The following is a 17,813-nucleotide window of genomic DNA, read 5'->3' on the forward strand; positions in this document are numbered from 1 at the left end:
TCCGTGTATTCACAGGAAAACTTAATACAAAAAGCAATGTATGCCCATGTACCCTATAGATAATTTAGAAAGTACAGATGAAGAAAACCATGAAATCCTACTACACAAAAACTAACCATGGTTAAAATTTTGCCAGATAAACTCCCTTTTAAAAATGTATAGCATGTCTTGTATAAAAATAGACCATGTTATAAGTGGTATTTTTTCCCCAGGGGAGAGAGTGAACACGGCCCCCCACTACCACCAATCGTGAGGTCAGGTTTCCCACATCCGGGGAGATCGCAGGGGTCAGCGCAGCCGGAGGGCGACGGGTAAAGCTCACCCTGAGAAAAGCACCTTCGTGATCGTGGTATCTCCCCTGCCAGGTATATATGTGATGTTTTTAAACTAGTTTTTTACCAAAAAAAGTAAGACTCTTTCTATGCCATTAAACCTTCTTTTCCAACATCATTTTTCTGTCTTCATAATTTCCATTGTGTGTCATTATCTATTTTCAAATAAATAGGTTTTAAAAACTTAATATTAAAGATAACACATGATCACTGTTTAAATAAGAAATCAGACAGACATACATGAAGGATAAAAATATTGTTTAAATCTATAGCCAATCCTATAACACAGGGTGGGATTTCTGCAGCAGAGATTCGTGTACTGTTAAAGTTTCATTTATGTGTTGGTAAATTACCCACAAAAATTTATGTCAACTTAAAAACTAATGAGAATATGAGAGTATCTATTCTTTTTTTAACCTCAAAGAAGTACCTTTGAGTATTATATTTTTAATCTTTATTAATTAGATAGGCAGAAAAAAAGAGGGGCATGGTTTTATTTTTTTACATCTTTGATGCTTGGTAAGGTTGATTGTTCCTATATAATAGAAATTTCTCATATAAATTGTTTATTTATCACTTTCCCCCTTTTCAATGGGTTTAAAATTCCTGTTTGTAGTAAAACTGTCAATCATTTTTCTGCCAACTATATTAAATATATTCCTCAATTTGTTCTTTGCCTTCAAATTGTTTGTTTGCTTTTAACTTTTTATTTTTAAATAATGAGATTTATAGAAGAGTTGCAAAAGTAGTATAGAGAATTCCTGTATACTCTTCATCCAGCATCCATTATTAACTTACATAATCACTGTACAATTGCCAAAAAGAAAAAATTAACATTGGTTCAATATATTAACTAAATTACCGACTTTATTCCGATTTTATGTGTTTTTCCACTATTGTTTTTCTGTTCCATGATCTAGTCTAGAACCTCACAGTGCATTTAGTTGTCATGTCTCCTTAGTCTCCTCCAATCTGTGACAGTCTCAGTCTTTCCAGGATTTTCGTGACCTTGACATTTTTGAAGAGTACTGGTCAGGTATTTGTAGAATATTGCTCAATTTGTGTCTTTCTACGCTAAAGTTGCAGGTTTCTCTTTCCATACTCAGTTTTAAAAAAGATGTCATGAAGCCCAGCCCATACTTCTAGGGAAGGCAGGCTGATCTCCCCCTTTTAAAGGGAGGAATATCAATGAATTTACAGACATATGTTAAAACTGTCTAATTAATAAATATTTTGAGGTAGAGATACTTTAAAGCTATGCAAATATTTTATTTTTCATGAAACCTTCACTAATTTTAGCATTTGTCACTGTATCTTATTTGTAGCAATTATTACTAAGATGTTTTTAAGGTGGTTTTCTATTTTTCTCGTTGTTTCTACATTTATTATTTGGAATCCTTCTGAACAATGTTCTGTAATGAACATTGTTCATCCTCCCCTGGGGATATGGTAGATTTCCATGGCCAGATAATGTCACCAAGGGCCTAACTTCTTTATTTCTTCTCTGTTCTCTGTGCCATTGGTTTTACTGTAATGGCAAGAAAACTGTCAACTGCTCCCAGGGTGTATTAGTTTTCTCTTGCTGCTATAACAAATTACTGCATCCTGGTGGGTTAAAAGAATATAAATTTGTCTTTGGGAGGTTAAAAGTCTGAACTAGGTTTTGTTGAACTAAAATCAAATCCAATCGTTGTTGGCAAGTCTGTATTTTTTTTTTTCTGGAGGCTCTAGGAAAGAATCTCCTTGCCTTTTCTAGCTTCTGGAGACCACCCACATTCCTTAGTTCAGGGCCTCCTTCTTCCTCTTCAAAGTAGCAGTGTTAGGTCAAGACCTTCTCTTCCTGCAATTTATCTGGTTCTCTCTCTTCTACTTTTGTCTTTCACTTAGAAGGAGGACGCTTGTAATTACATGGGGCCCATGTGGATAATCCAGGATAATCTCTCTATCTCAAGGTCAGCTGAATAGCAACCTTAATTACATCTGCAACCTTAATTCACCTTTGCCGTGTATGTAACAAATATACAATTTTGAGGATTAGGATGTAGATGTCTTTGAAGGTCATTGTCTTCCTACTACACAGGCAGAGAGAGAGAGAGAACACTATTCCATCAGCCTCAATAGGTGCAACACAACAGAATTGGTTTTTTACATGGGTCTCAAATACATAGCATTGGGCACTCTTTATTTTGGGAGCCGAATGAGTATAGTCTTCGAATAACTAGTGTCCAAATGAGACATTATGAATGAAGAGATATTCTCAATAACTCAGGGTCTTCAGGTATTATACTGGGCTCTTGGAGGTACAGGTAACCCTGAGACAAAATTTAAGCTTCTACAATATCATCCATCCTTATATTTAAGGCCTCCAAACTTCAATTAATTTAGGGAACAAAGAAATAAATTGGCATTCCAAATTGACCATCTAAAGTATATTTTTTGCCCTGGCCACATAGTTCAGTTGGTTGGAGTATCATCCCTTACACCAAAAGTTTGCAGGTTTGAATCCCAGTCAGGGTACACACTTAGATTGTAGGTTCGATCCCTAGCTGGGGCACATACCTGAGGCAACCAATCGATGTTTCTCTCTCACATCAATGTCTCTCTCTCACTATCTCTCTTTTTGCATCTCTCTCTAAAATGTGTGTGTGTGTGTTTATATATCCTCAAGTGAGGATTAAAAAGAAAAGCATGTTTTTGAGAGGAGACCTCGCTAATTCACACACCCACACTTGATTTAATATAAGCCATGCCAAAGATCTCTTAAACCTAAAGGCAGGGCCCAAGAAACTGGCTTCCTCTCACATTAGTTGTTTTGATCTTGTTAGGAGTTACGAACTCTTACTCTCCTTTGGATTAGGGATTCCTCCTTCACTGCTAGGCTTAGTGAGCCTTGAAGTAACAGTGGGGATTTTTTGTTTGTTTTTAATTGTGCATCTACATTCTCTGTGAAGGCTCACTTCTCTTAGGTCCATCTTCATACTTCTGTAAATATATTCCTGTTAGGGGCTCTTCCTCCACTCTGCTCCACAAAGCACAAAAGGAAATGTTCCATCATTCAAACACACACACACACACACACACACACACACACAAACTGGCCTCATGTTCTCAATTGCCTAGAGCCACCTTCAGTGGCAAAACTCCAGTTCTGGAAAGAACAGGTCTTTAAAGCCCTCTAGACCAGATTTCAAAGCCCATTTCTGCTTTTAACAACTGTGTGCTTTTTGAAAAATTAAGTCCTTAGAGCTCTGTGTTTTCACATAGTCATGGGTTAGAGTGGTCATTGTCTTCGCTGGGAGAGCTAGTTCCCACCAGCAGCCTGTCATCATTCTCTTATTTACTCATTGAGCACCTAATATGTACAAGGAACCTGCTCAAAGGCATTTTATACTCAATATAAAGAATGCAGAGGTGAACATGATCAACCTTTCTCACATGCTGCCTCCAGTACACAGGAAAAACATGTTAAGAGCTAAGGACGCTATAGGGAGCATGGTGCAAGGGTGAGTAAAGGTGATAGACAAGGGTTCAGGAAGGGAATCATAGACCTTTGTAACTCTATTTGAATTTTGTTGCAGTTGTAAGTGCACACGTTTGCCTCTGCTGGATGATAAGCTTTGTGAGAGCAGGGACTGAGTCCTCTCCAGCTGTGCAAACTCTTCAGCCATACAAAGCAAGTGCTTAAAATACTGTTAAGCTCAAGTCCTCATGGTGAACATGAAACAGACTCAGTTGATCATCACAGAAGACTAGATGGTGGGGTCCTCAGAGCAGCACTGCCTTCCAATTAATATTGGTACCTTCAGTACTTTGTCTAGAGTTGGGTGCAGAGTACATATCATTGTTAAATAAATGAGTGAACAAACCTAGAATCCAGAAGTACCTTAATTGGGAAAATTCTCATTTAAAGGACAGAGAAGAAACATACTTCATGAACATTTGTGCTAACTAAACACTTAAACCTCATTAGTAGTAAACATAATCCTATCCTAGTTTGTCTTAAATGTGCCCTAAATGAATAAGGTGTGAGTTTTATAATCTCATTTTCTCTATCTAAGTAAAAGCTTTTTATTTGGCTTCAAAGTCTTCAACTTCACAGCAAAATTTCATTATGTCCCAGCTGAGTTCTGTTTAATGGAATTAAATTTCACCCTTTCTAATTATCTTTTGGAACAGACAATCTTTACAGAATAATTAGTAATAGAAGAACATAATGGATCATTGTCTTTATTACTGCAAAGAAATCCTAGATGCTGCTCTAAATCTTAAAAAAAGATCTCATGAAATATAAAATGTATTGAATCCTTCCTCTTAAATTATGTAACATTTAAACTTTGTCAACATAGCTTAAAGATGATGGGAGGTAATTATTTTCCTGCTTCACCTTAAATTATTTTATGAAACTACCTTAATGATCCCACTCAAATTAATTATGCTTACATTTCATTTTAAAGATTTTTATTGGCAGAACATTCTATTATCAGATACAATTTAAATGCATATTTTTCTCACTCATCTCAATATCTATTTTGCTTCCCTGACCATTTTTTTCTAGACCCCAACCTAAGTTCATTAAATTGTATATACAGAATATAACAGCGGGCTAAAAATACAGCTATTTCAATATAAAAAAATGAATGAAGTTTAATTAAAAATTATTTCACTTGCTAATCTATAACAGCATAGTGCCATTGGAAACATTTTATAAAACACAGCTCAATGAAAAAGAAATAGCCAAACAAGGGTAGTTTTTTTTTTTAAAGCGCCAATAGACAAAAATATTGTTCTTTTTTCCTCTCTAAACATTCAAGCAATTAAAACTTATCTTTAAAAATGAAAGAGGGAAAATGTAGTGGAAAAATGAGTAGGGTCCTTCTTGGACTTCTAGTCTTTATAGTTTAATTTGTTGAAAATTTAAAATTACAGTAATTGCCCTTAAATAACTGACATTATTTGACACTACAACAACAGAGAAGTGGAAATGACTGACAAACACACAAAAGACTTTTGTTATCTTTGTTTGTCTGCCTGAATAAATCTCAACAAGTATTTCAAAGATTTAAATTTATAGCATACTCAATCTCCATAAGATGGCCAATCCTATTGGCTTTCATCTAAGTCTCACTAATGCTCAACATTTTTGGTATCAACTTTTTAAACACATGTAGTTTGTCTCAACAGCTATCTTTAAACTAAATTATTCCCTCCAAATTAAACATTTTGATAAAATATGTGGTATTAAGCAGAATTAACTTGAGTTAAGTAGACCCTCTTTGTTTTCTTCCCCTCACTGAGGACTGAACTGTGTGAGGGAGGAAGGGGTTGAAATTGTAATTTTGAAACAATGTAACAGACTGTCTAGCCTCCATATATGATGGTAAGTTGGTTAATATTTGGTTTAATGATTTATCTCTTAGCAAATCAAGTACCTCTAAGAAACTGATACCCAAAACCATTTATTGTGACTTAGATGTCAAACAGGAGTCACATGAAGAAAACAAGTCTGCCACATAATTTAGAATTCCTGCAAAAAAAGTAAAATCCAAATAAGATGGATTTTAAAAAATAGGAGTTTATTGTTTTTATTTAAGTATTTAGTTCTCATATTTTTCCACATCTAAAATAAAACAATCTATGAATGAACCTAAAATAAGAGTTTCTTCTTGAAGGCCATATTTTATTTTCTATTGAAAATAAGCACTTAAAGAAAACAATTAAATTGCAATAATCCCTTAATTGGTATCACACTTACATTTTGCAGACTGGTTTTTCCGATATTCACTTGATATTTACCTGGTGAAAATTAAGCTCTCTTTTGTGTTTTTGATTTTGACATTAAGTTCCAACCATACCAAAAGAAGAGACACAACTGTTTCTGTGGGCATTATAATATAGTGACTTTCTGATTGGTAGAAAAGTAAGGAAATACTACGTACTATATTAAGATTTAAAAAAGAGCCTTCCGGGGTGTGAACATGAGTGAAATAGGAAATGTATTAGGTTTCTAAGAGGTCAGGGGGGTTAGGTCAAGAGGATGAATGGGGCAGAGGAGCTTTAAGCTTAGTGCATGGTTCACTTCAGAAGATTGTCTGCTGTGTAGTTTTAAAAAAATAAATGTGTTCCTCTTTGCCCTTTATTACATTGTCTGAATGGATTAGAAGTGACTAGCTCATTTATTTATCAGAAAACAAAATTATTTTTCATACTGCTTGAGACTAAGTACGCAACACTATGAAGACTCGATTTTTCATTTTTAGTCCTCTTCTCATAGCTTCCTGAAGAAAGCACACCCTGCTTATCCTGGCTCTTAGGGCTTTCCCCCCAGAGCTGTTTGGTCTATACTAGCTCTTTCTACTAATTGCCTAATTAACTAGTAGACACTTAGATGCATTCTTCTGGCCAAATAAGGGAAATTCCTTCTCTGGTCCTCACCTGGTGCAGGTGCAAAGCTCCCATAGCTTCACAGCTGATATTGTCGTCACAGTGGTACTCCCCCACCTGCTTCCTCTCTGGCGAACTGATAAAGCCTGGCAACCTCGTTTTCTTGATGGCTAATGAAGATTTCACCCAGTTACACAGGAAACCAGTCTCTTGTCAAATCTGAAGTATTTCAACAACCTCTAAATGTGGAATCGCTGATGTTCTTTATGTCCAATGGAGCCTTTGCAGCCCCATGCTTTGAGCTGAGGATTTGAATTCAAAGTTAGGATGTTGAATTCAAAATTAGGGATTGGTTTCTTCTCAGACACCAGTAAACTTTACCTCAATCCATAGTGACTCTAGTATTTGAGCCAGCATTTAAAGAGCGGCCATTGACACATGGTAGAAATTATATTTTAGCAACCTGAGGGTGAAATACTAATGGACCTATCAGCTCTCAGTAGCCAGTTATTTAATCTCAGTGATGCACCAGACGACAAGCAGAGTGTCTGCGGTTTTCACCCCCAGAAAGGACACAACGATCCTGGGTGCTCCGCCTTCCTGGGGATGTAGCAGCTTCTAAACTGATAGGATCAGCAAACGTCTCAAAGTCTAAAGGGGGATTGATGTTTTCCAAAGAGTTGTTTAGGAAAACAGGGGAAGCAGAAGTTTTCTACTCTTTCGGGTAGAAGGGAAGAGTAGAGAGAATTTTATTTAAAAGCTGAAACAAGGGATTGTTCTCTTGTTGACTCTATTCTGATAGGAAAGGAGAATGAGTTCTTACATTGTTTTTCTCTTTAAACATCTATTTGAGATAAATCTTTACTCACAATGGAGCTTAACAAAGGGGGAATGTGTTGTTGCTCATGTGAGTGGCAAACACAGAAACATCATCTGAGGAATAATACAGTGATTGATTGTATATCAAATTAACCTAGCATTTAATTTTGGACTCTCTGCGAGCAATTCTTTAGCTGTAATTATAACAGAAAATCCTTAAGTTGAATATTAGTGTTTGAATATGTGTAATAGTGATAGAATAGCTTTACCACTCACATAGACTCACATAGACTCTAGCTGCAACATTAATTTGGAAAGTGATGTGCAAATGGACTGCTTCGTTGTATTTTGACTTATAAAATAGCTATTTATTTGAATTTTAATCAATGAAGGTTTTATGGTTGGGATCCCTTTTGTTAGTAATATCTTGTCTCTGCTTTGAGATTATTTGAAAGATCACTTTTTGCAACCTTGTGCAGGTATTAGTGAGTTTACTTTGTTCATACCATACTTTCTTCTATAGTTACAGACCAAGAAGATTAATCCATAGTCATCAATTATCTTCTTTATGTTATTACTGATTTTCAGGGTGAAAACAGAAATGTTTATTTACAATTTGCTTGATATCAGAGCTAAGTAATTTGATTATTTATTTCTGTTTCCTAAAAACTTTTAACCATCACACAGGAGAAAAAAGCAATTAGTATTTATATTATTTTTTGCACTGGATGAGTGATATGTCAAGATTTTTTCACACACACATGCACACACAAACACACACGTACACACACATGAGTTTAGAAGGACACTCATTTGTAATCATTGTAATTAAAGGAATATTTAACATCAAAATGTTCTGTTTGGAGACATTAATTTTTTTCAGATCTTATGTCCACAGCCGTCCCCCACTGTGACCAAATAAATTGTATTGTTAGAGTAATAAGAAACACAGCATATCTTTTTGCTACTGAAAACATTTAACAATCAAGTTGAACTTTATAAAATATTTTAATGATAAAAGTTGGGGAGGAAAAGCCCAAAGAAACACACAAATAAAATTTAAGTTGAATAAATATTCTGTTCTTGCCTGCCAAGGGCTGTAAACACTTTCATACTATTTCGTCTTTTTTTTAAGTATACCTAGTAACTGTATAACTCTTCCCTCCTCACTTCTACTTGATTCTTTTATCAATCAATCAATTACTTAATAGTCTTACCTAGGCAGAGGACCACACAAACGTACTAATATTTTATTGAGTTGCAAACAGCAACATGAGAGAGAAATGGTAATTAATCTGCCAGTTCCTGGATATCTAGCTGTTGATCTCAGTCATACAGAGATTCTCAGTCATACCCAGGAAACAAAAGGTCCAGAACAGTAGGGCTTCCTTTTGAAAGGAGCTGTATGCTGTCTATTAAATGTTCAGGCTGGTTTTATGCAAGGGAATAGTTTTATTTGCTCCTCCAAGAAATCCCCTTGTGTTTGTAGCACCCTTACACTGAAAAAACAAAAACAAAAACCATTCTGGTGCTTTTTAAAATCGTCACATGCTGCTCAGGGTTTTCTTATGATTTCCTATTAAGCCAAACCACCTGTAATGTTGGTGGGGATGGCCCAGATGGAATCAACCTTGTGGTGATACACAATAACATCTAAACCCCTTTTAATGCCCTGCAGCAATAACAAGGATACAATATACTGTTTACTGAAGACCTGTATGTACGGCAGGCACTGCACGTACAGCAGAAACTGCAAGCACATCGTGTCAATTATCCCACCACCACAACCTCAGGAGATAGATATGATTATCATTATTTCCATTCTACAGGTGAGGAAACTGAGACTCAGAGGTAGTAACTTGCCAACAATTTCAGAATTAAGATATTACACAGATCTTACAAACTTTCCAATTCATAACTCAGAATGAAAGCCCCAATTAGGTACAACAGCTTGGAGGAGCATTTTCATGCACATTTTCATTCAGGACACTTCAATAAGCTACTATAACCAGAGAATTATCTAGTTTGATTTAGTCACTTGTTTAAAAAATAGGATGTTTCTTGACCTTGATTGGAGCATGAGTAGAGTGGTCGCCCTTTGATTTCAGTCGCCATGTCAGGTAAACGGAAGGCTACTCAACAATTAGCATGTGCCTCAGTCTAATTTTCTCCCTGGGAAGTTTTTATTTTGATATTTCTCTAAAACTGTATCTCCAAGCGAAAGCAGAATAGAAATATAAAGATACAATGGTGTTTTAAGACACACCCTATTTTGCCCTGACCAGTGTGGCTCAGTTGGTTGGGCATCAGCCTGCAAAGCAAAAGGTCACTGGTCCGATTCCTGGTCAGGGCACATGACTGGGTTGTAGCATAGTCCCCAGTAAAGGAGCGTAAGAGAGGTAATGGATAGATATTTCTCTCTCACATCAATGTTTCTGTTCCTCTCTTTCTTCCTCTCTCCCTTTCTCTAAAAATAAAATAAACACAATCTTTGGGGAAAAAAGAAACACCCTATTTTTTGAAATATCAAGAATTTTTTCATGGATAGTAAATGTGGCATGTTTTGCTAAGTCTTCAAGAAACATTCAAGTACTGGATTATTTATACATTAGGATTCATTCTCTATAAACATATATATATTTTTATTTTATTCATCAATCAACTAAGAAAAACCCTTGTCTCCCACATACAGAAGTCTTCTGGAATGCAATTCAGGATAATCATTACTCTATTCTTCTCACATTTTTTTCCCTCCCATTAAATGAAAGTGCACAAAATGTTGAGGGGGGATTACCAGAGTCCAAACAAATTCATAATATAACTTAGGAGTACAAATAAACTATATTAAAAAATTATATAATAAAAAAAGACTCAGGGAGGCAGGTAAAACTCAGATTGGGTTTAGTCAAGCAAATTATTTGTATCATTTTTGTCACAGCTTAAAAAAAGATTTTATTTCCTCTTTGTCTGCCACAATACTTTCCTGCACTTTAAAAAGCCTTAGTATCATTGCCCTTATCACATAATCTAATTAACACTAGTTAATTTTTGAAAAACCATTAATGAGTTGTATAAACTGGTTTCTGACTTTTGGAGAAAGTTATTAATGTCATCTGAAACTAATAAACTAGAAAATAATTGGTGGCCCATATAAGCAACAAAATGCCCCATGAAATTTGAAAACATTGTTTATAGCAGAGGTCTGGGAGCTGAGAACTCATGTGCTTTGGTTACCAGTGATATTGAATCCCAATGCAATAACAAATTCCTCCTTCTACAGTTCCAATGATGATGCTAGCTCACATTTATTGAGGGCTTAGTGTTCAAGAGCTCCTCTCCTAAGCGCTTGCACACATTACCTCATTTAATCTTCACAACAATCCCTATGAGAAAGACACAATTATTGACCCCATTTTACAGATGATGAAGCTGAGGGTTCTAGAGATCAGGTGACTTGCCAAGGGCTACACAGAAAGTTGTTAAACTGAGATTTAAACCCAGATCCATTTGATCCCAAAACTTGTGGGTCTAACCTAAAATGTAACCTCTTCTCCAACAGTCAGCATCCCAAAACATTGTAGCTGAATGCAGTGTCTGAGACTGTGGACCAGCCCCTTCCTTTTACAGATGAGGAAACTCAAGTTTTAAAAAGTAACTGTCTTGCCTATCCTCTTAACAACAAATTAATGACTAGGAAGGATTAGAACTCAGATCTCCTGCTTTCAACTCCAGACAGAACACTATTTTATCATTTAACAAAATGTACATGACCCAGGAGACTAGGAGACTACCTTTGCAGTTTAACCCACCACGTAAAGTAGAAAAGAGCTAAATTCTGGTTGCTTCTGTGTTTTCTGAATTGCAGCGGCTTCATCGCAGGATCATATAACACATGATGCGACAGGGACTTAAAGCCACACATAACACATATTAAATGTAGTCAGCAGTGATGAGATTTGGTACCAAATAAGAAGCTTTAATTAATTTTAAATGGTGCTTTTCATAGTGTCAAAAGCTCAGTCCACTGATGTGGAAAAGGGGGTTGGAATGGCGAGATCCTAGCAACCAGGCTAATCTGGGCCCTTCTGAGCAAGCTCATTTGGAATTCTTACATCAGTGCATCGGCATGCCGAGGTGGGGCTCATGGGGACAAACAAAATAGCAACCCCAACTCCAGCACCACTCAGAATCCCGCGTCCTGGGGAGGCCTGAGAGCTCAGCTGTATTAAGGGGCCATTGGAGTTTCCCTGTTATTTGTCTACTTTTCGAGGATTAGAACTTCCGCTGGGCTGTGTTCATCTGTGCTGAGAATTTAAACTCAGTTCATGCAACAACAAGAACAGTGAGATCTGCAAGAAATGTTCAAAAAGAAGTCTGTTTTCGTTTTTAAAAGCTTTTTAGATGCACAAAGAGAAGTAAATTGAGGGTTTCCGATTTCTTTTGGGACTCTACATTGAGCGTGGTTTCTTTTTTTCCTATTTCTTTGACCCCCTTCATCAGCCTTTGTTTTTAAAACTGTGCTCATGCAGATACTCACCATGTAGACCCACTGGAGTGGTATTGTGATAGACAGGCTGGGAGGTTCATGTGGTGCTTAAGCACACACACAAATCTTTTTCTCTTCGTGACATATAAATGGGAATTATCATTAAAGCCCTTCTTAACAGAGACCACAGAACCATACAGAACCATATAGTAAGAACCAAACTGTAAGGACTATTTGAAGTTTCTATGTAACACAGTTCCCTGGCTTCACAGATAAGGAAACTGAGGTGAGGCTGCCATGACATGCTTAAGGACACATACCCAGATTTCTCCATTTCCCTGTTCCTTTCTTTATTACAAAGCTCATCATTTATAGATATTGTTCATAAGATTGGCACACTTGCAAGTGTGATATTTACCATTTTTAATGCAACTATGCTATTAATACATATCGAGGATATTAATAACATAAATCATGACTAGTTCTTAACATATGAAGTACTCATTTGGGTCAACAATCATGAAGTGATATTTTCTTTCTCCTTCTTCTTTTATCTTATGTAAATGTATAGCTATCACTGTGAAAATAACTAACAGCAAAATAATTCTAAATTTCTGATGGTTATGCATGTATTAACAAGATCAATAAGCCTTTACTTTTTGAAACCCAGACTTGATTCTGTTTTGTCCTCTACAGAGAAAAAGGTAAAACACTACCTATTCCCTACTGATGTTCTCTGTTCCTCCCACATGTACAACAGCCTCTAGAATCAGTTCCACAGGTGGGGCCAGTTGCTGTTAGTGATAGGAAATGCATATAAAACAATTTAGGCAAGCATCCAGAAGGTCATGTCTACCCAGTGGTCTACACTCTGAAAAGGAACTAGAAGTGATCAGGTTTCCATCACAGGATTTTTCTAAACTGGATATTTGCAAAACTATATATAAATATATATACATATATATACACATACACACACACACACATATATATATATATATTTAAGGATATCCCTTCTTAAAGTGCCCGTTTTTGTTATTTTTTTAAATTTCTAGTTTAGATCCAATTACAGTGAAAAAGTAGAGGGAAGAGCAAATAGAATAACAATTATACTTTGTATTAAGAAAAGACCACAACATTGATTTTCTGGTATTAATTTTTAATATGTTATCAATAATGAAAAGTCACAGCAACTATAGTCAACTCTTTATGAAGGGTTTCAAACTTTTTAAAATAAGGATATTTGAGATATTCTTCACAGTTATGGAAGTCATTCCATTTACTCTGCCTTGAGTGTCCAGATGCCCCTCCCCTGCCCCCTGAAACAATTAGATGTTCTTTTCCACTTGACCCTCTGCCTCCTTAAATGCAGTGAAAATATGACATGCTGGTGCTAGTGTAATTATAGTGAATTTTTATATTGAATATATTTTATGTTGAATTTTGTGTTTTTGGTCTGATCTATCAATCATTAAAATCAGAAGGAAAAATAAAAAAATATATATAGCAATTTTCAAAAACCATAATGTTCTTGGCATACATGAAGTACAAAACTACTAAATATTAGCATAAGTGAATCAATAGAATTTATAAATAGATATCTGCTTTGCCCATCTGCACAGCTAAAATGCAAATAATGTATTAATTACAACTTTGAACAGAATAAAAATGAAGCTTAAACACTGATCTGAAAACATTCTTTTTTCACATGTAAAAATGTACAGTATGAAACTGCCTCCCTCAACTACCTAATAGCTGAATAGTAATGCAGCAGGTAGCAGATAGCATAAGTATAGAAATGGAAGGAAGTATGGGGGTGAATACATAGGGAGGGTCCAAAAAGTGCTAGTGGAAAAACAGGAACTCTGTATACATTTTTAAAAAATTAATTTATTTATTGTATCGACAAAGAGAAAGAGAGAGACATCAATTTGTTGTTCTACTTATTTATGCATTCGTTGGTTGATTCTTATGTTCCCTGACTGGGGATCAAACCCACAACCTTGGCATATCAGGACAACACTCTAACTAACGGGGCTACCTGACCAGAGCAAGGACTCACATTATTTTTTAGATTTTTAAAAGATTTTATTTATTTATTTTTAGAGAGGGAAGGGGGGGAGAAAGAGAGAGAGAGAGAGAAACATCAATGTATGGTTGCTGGGGGCCATGGCCTGCCACCCAGGCATGTGCCCTGACTGGGAATCGAACCTGCAATGCTTTGGTTCACAGCCCACACTCAATCCACTGAGTTACGCCAGCCAGGGCAGGACTCACATTTTTAATCATTGCTGAAAAAAGGGTAAAGAATTTTTGTTACTCCTATATAAGTTCAACAACAAGACGGCAAAGGTTAAGAATCCTACTTTCAGGCCTAGTGTAGAATTAGAAGTCCATTCTCCCATCAATACACAGGGGTCTTGCACATGAGAATGGGAGTTACTTGAACAAATTCTTCAGGGATCTGTGAGAAAATAACCTCCCACGAGAATATTTGAACTACATTTTACAATAGAGTGATCTTAAAAAAATATGCATGTGGAAACGTTAATATTTCAAGAGCAATGTACAAATACACATCTAAGTGTATAGACATCTATTTTTATATATATATACTCCATATACACATGTATTTGAAATCTGTGTGTGCCAGTGTGATTGTGCACTAACTCTAGTCAGTAAAACGAACTAGCTCATGAGTGCTCCAACTGCTTCATGCTGCTGTGCTCTTCTGAGGACATGAGCACAGCACATCAAATTTCATTTAAACAACTGAAATACTATTACAGGAAAACTCCAATGCATTTCACATAAATCTTTCTTTTACTTCCTCCTTTTCCTTTCTTTGAGTCGCTTCAGCCTTAAAATTCACATGTATCTGCTCACTGCGATTCTCCTCAGTTGAGCCTTTTCAGACAATAGATATAAGCATGTCTATTTTTCTTTAAAAAGACGTACATTTTTCATTTTGCAGTAACACTTTGAGTTTTAGCATGCAGATTTTACCGTAAACATTTTTCTTCACTGTGAGAAAAGCAGTGTGCTATCATAAAATTATGGTAGACAATTCTTATATTAAAATCTATAAGGACCAGAGCGAAAAGGTTGGTGTTTATCAGATTATTTCATTTCTTCACAATTGGTTTGCTTATGCCTATAGCAACTTGTTGATAATAGGACACCTTTTGTGAGAAACGGCATGAAAAACAACGAAAAGCATCAGATTTAATAAAGTATCTAAGGACAGTCTTGAAATGACACCCACACTACGAAGGGAAAGCCAAATTTGCTTTTTCTGAGGGGAATTTGTGTTTGTCAGGAAGGGTTCCTGGAGGCTTTGTTGGGAGGCCTTGATGTGTGACCGGTGCGCTACGGGCCGCCCTTCACCCTTGCCCTCCTTCCACCACCGCGCTGCCCACCCATACTGACACCGCAGGGGGAAGGGTTTCAGAGGAGAAAGAATCAAAAGCTGAGGACGGGGAAAAAAAGTGCTTTTCAGGGTCTGATGTGTGGGAATCAAATGAGAGGCCTAGCTCAAATCCTGTCGCCAGGCAACCAAAGTGATATGCTGAGGGAATATCATTAAAGTTGGAAAGTAAGCAGTCTCTCTGAATTAGTAAACCAACCGCAGGATCGCCGATGCCCCTGAACGCCATCAGTGCTGGAGTGCGATTTCTCCAAGGAGGACAAGCGGGGGCTTCGAGAAGTTAAAGGGGGGACAGGGAGGGAGAGGGAGAGGGAGAACGCAGCTGATTTGTAGAGTTTTTTCATAAAAAAAAGACAATGGCTGTCCAGACATGGAGTTGGTGGTGAAATATGGTAACTGCCACGGCTGCAGCTGGCTCTCTGACACAAGATTAATAAGTTGCCGTTTCCTAGCCGACCAGAACCTAGTGGGAACTATCCAGCATTTTATCTTGAATTGTGGGTAACAGCCTTACTGCAAGCTGGCCTAGTTTACTGCTCTGTTTTTTCCAGATCTCCCAAAGTGCAGCAAACATCTGTGACTCTAATGAGGTCATCATTGAGGGTGTCCAGAGAGCTGGGCCCTGAGAACTGACCTCACCTCTGCTTGAACATAAAGTACAAGTGCTGTGGGGAAGCAGGACAAATTAAATGGGAGAGCTGGCACTTGGCTGTAAGTTAAGCTCTTAAGAAACTTTTTGCTGCGATTAAAAAAGAGAGGGAGAGGGAGAGAGGAGATTGAGGTTCAGAAATGACAGTACAACAAAGCAGTAGCAAGCCTACAGAATTAGATTTAGGCCTCACTGATGAATATTATCACTGACGTGAACAAGCAAAGCTTATCGGGGCCTTCCTTCTTGAAAGTCTGAATAAAAATTGAATTGCCAACTTCTGCATTTTACCACATTTTGGTGGAAATGGCTCAGAAACCTACATGATTTAAAATGAAGCCTAGGTGAATTCAACCACAAAACATATACATGTGTTTCTGACAGCAAAATTTCAAACATTATGCAACATGGCATATCATTCATAAGTAATTTCATTACAGACACAGAAAACCAATCAAACCAGATAGGTATCTCCCCCTGCCCCAATTATTCCAACAGAATCCTAGCGTTTATAAATAACACCACCAAACAAACATGCAAACGCAGCCCCAAACTGCATTCAAATCAGTAAACTATAATAATTTTGTTTAGTTATCTAAGGCAGGAATATCTAAGAGAGGACTCTAACTGCTGCTTTCTTTAAAGACTCCATTCTTATGGGATAATAAATGTAAGTTTAATAAGGAAGGAAAATTTTTTAAGTTTGCAGGGAAACAGTGTGTTTCTGAGATTGTTCCAGTCATTTAATTCATCAGTGTATCAGCCACATGTTGATCATGGGTTGTTCGCTTCAGCCACAGCTGCCCACAGTGAGCAATCAAGTCAGTGATGCCTTTTTTGATGACTAAGGAAATGACTATGTGGATAACCTCTAAAAGGAGAAAAGAAAACGTGGAAGTCATCTTCAGAACTCCTCTAGAAACCTCAAGTCATGTATTAACTCACTCTGGATGTAGATATATTTTCACTAATACAAAATCATTGAGATTCAGAATGTTATGTCCTGGTAATTTTATAATGAGCTAATTTTGGAAAAGTGGGAATATTCTGATGGGAATACATTTTCATTGATATGTTTTTATTCTCATATCATTATTATTTTTAGACTAGATCTAATTCAAAAGTTACAGAAGACTAGTATTTAGAGATGCAACCACTTTCTCAAAAGCCAGTAAATGTTGCACAAAATTCTCACTTGACCATGCAGTAAAGGTGGTCGGGGAGTGAAAGGGCAGTGGCAGACGGCTAGCCAGGAGAAAGTGCTAGCCATTTCTGATTGGTACTGAGCCTGTCCACTCTGACAGCAAGAGGAAAATCAAGGTGCTGTCCTAAGATTAATTTATAAATGGAGGACATTATGGATTGGGGTGATTATGAACATGCACTTAAAATGTGGGACATTCAAGATGAAGTGTCTAAAACAGTAACACTAGGGAAAAGTTCTAATACTACCTGCAAGTCCCTCCATAAAGACAGTTTCACCTTAGAGAAGGAAGACTGCAGCTCTGTTGTTCAAGTTCTTGAGCTAGAATTTAATGGGAAGAGTGGCTTACAAAGCAAAGCAATCTCTGCTTGCATGTGAATTGGGGAGAGGAGGATTTGGGGAGCACAAATCTATCCCATTACACTCTTTCTCAATTTTCAGGAAGGGTTTGGCTAATGCCCATTTCAAGGCTGGGTTTATTTTTTAAATGCAAATGAAGAAAGTGTTGTATTCAG

General features: G+C 36.7%; 1 non-coding gene across 1 annotated transcript; it reads right to left on the reverse strand.

Moving 5' to 3' along the window:
• Positions 1–209: 209 nt before the first annotated feature.
• On the reverse strand, positions 210–373 carry LOC123827657. Its single transcript, XR_006787309.1, has one exon. It is a non-coding gene; the product is annotated as a U1 spliceosomal RNA (small nuclear RNA).
• Positions 374–17,813: the final 17,440 nt, after the last annotated feature.

Source organism: Phyllostomus hastatus, unplaced genomic scaffold (assembly GCF_019186645.2).
Source record: "Phyllostomus hastatus isolate PE091 unplaced genomic scaffold, TTU_PhHast_1.1 phas_contig_86, whole genome shotgun sequence".
Taxonomy (NCBI): Eukaryota; Metazoa; Chordata; class Mammalia; order Chiroptera; family Phyllostomidae; genus Phyllostomus; species Phyllostomus hastatus.